Source organism: Aplysia californica, unplaced genomic scaffold, assembly GCF_000002075.1.
Source record: "Aplysia californica isolate F4 #8 unplaced genomic scaffold, AplCal3.0 scaffold00054, whole genome shotgun sequence".
Taxonomy (NCBI): Eukaryota; Metazoa; Mollusca; class Gastropoda; order Aplysiida; family Aplysiidae; genus Aplysia; species Aplysia californica.
The window spans coordinates 969104-971156 of NW_004797324.1; positions in this window are offsets into that span (position 1 = coordinate 969104).

Here is a 2053-nt window from a genome sequence, read left to right on the forward strand (position 1 = left end):
CTTCTTCTTCTTCTTCTTCTTCTTCTTCTTCTTCTTCTTCTTCTTCTTCTTCTGAAATTTGAATTTTTAAAACTTCGTTTTTGCAACCGTGGATGCTTATTATATTAAATCATTAAAAAATAACCACAACCAAAGCCCTCTGGAACAAATGAATTGTTACTGAAAAGGAGTAGGTTACACGGTTCTTAGCTTCTTTTACTCGTAAATCATAATATACTAATACATTGTACACTGAGAATTATTGTTTGTGATAATCTGTAAAGACTGTTTCAAGAATGGCACATTCTCACCTATATCTGATAAAGTCAAGAATGACGGCATCAAACCAAGGCACCTTCCTATCACTAATCACAGTACTCGTTTACAATTCCTCCTCATGGCCAGCTACTTCTCATCAGAAGAATTATTAAGTAGGCGTATTGGTTCTAAACAGTTTCATTTGTCATTTATCAGGAAATTGCATTTATGCATGGGCTAGAGTTTTGCAACTAAAAAGTGTCTTTGGTGAGCAGTGACGTAGGTCAAGCGAATGCAAAATGTGTAAGAAATGGGAAGTGCTTTGAACAATCCCATTTTTCCCGTGAATGAAATGTATTTTGTATATTATATGAAGGAAAATAGTTTGTTTTTTAAATTTCAATTTTAATTTATTAAAAAAATAAATATAGCCTCCATTGTTGCGTGAAAATATGAATAAGTCCAGATTAATGAGATAGATCTAATGATACACTCTATATAATAAAATACTAACAAGACAGTTATTATTGTGTATTGGACACGTCAGTGGTCAAGTGGTCAGGCTCTTGGACATGCAACGGTAAGGTCTTGGGTTCGAGTCCAGTCAGGGACCCGACGTTGAGTCCTTGGGAAGGGCACTTTACCGTAATGTTGCTCACTTCACCCAGGTAGGAATAAGTACCCGACTATTGACAGCGAAATATCTTGTCTGTTTCTCTTGTGTTTTAGCGCAGGCAGTCTGTAGATTGCACTGTTTGCTTCACGGGAAACTGAGAATGTTTCTGAGTGTTCACGGGACTGCTGAGGTAATGCTAGTTGTAAACCACATAAAGCATATTGTAGGGCGCGGATATGTGCTGTACAAACGCAATTCATACTATTATTATTTTTTTTTACTATAGCTATACAAATATATTATTACAACCACCCTGCTCCACTCCTATAACCCTCTGGCATCGAATAGTTTCAAACCAATGACGTAGGACAGAGTTGTAGTTATTGCTGTTGTTGTTGCTTTTTTCTCAAACAATGAATGTTAATTTTGACACTTGAAATACTTGCCCTGACGAACCATTACTTTAAACCTTTGTACAGGAATTAAGTGCTCTTCTCGTTTCTGCTTAAGTTTTGGGGAAAATGGACGCGTTTGTTCAATTCTCCATACTTATTCCTCCTGCGTTCCAATATTATTCCGATGGAATAACTGTTAACGAGGGCCTTTTGATTACATGTACATATGAATTCGTTGTTGAAAGGATTAATTTAAGAAAACACAAGATCAAAGGAAAGTTGAATAATAGATATTTTGCTGAGGTTGTTTCCAACGGGGACTACTATGTATTCTGACCTAAAAACTATTATTACTAGCTGCCCATGTGCCTTTAGCACGACAACCTAGAGCCTATAGCTTAGATCATATTGCTTTCGATTGTCACTACAGTCACAGCTAACTGATGACATTCTTCTTGGAACATCTTTGGAACATGCATGTAATACCTAGCAGATAAAAATAACAATGGAAACAATAACAAAATCTGAAAAATACACACTGTTGCAAATATAGACCATCCACACAATATGGCAATATGCAGCGCCCTCTTTTTGAGCTAGGATTATCGTGTTTTGTTTAAGGACACACCTATGTGATTTCTGAAGGCTATACCAGGGTAATTTTTAGCGCGCAATTTAAAATCAAGGTTTTCGTGATTTGTAAAGAATAAATCCGCGAATTCAAATAGTTCTAGAAATGTTCTATGCGGCACCCTTCTAATCTCTTTAAAAGCAAATTAAAAACGTTGAATTAAGCCAGCCCCCC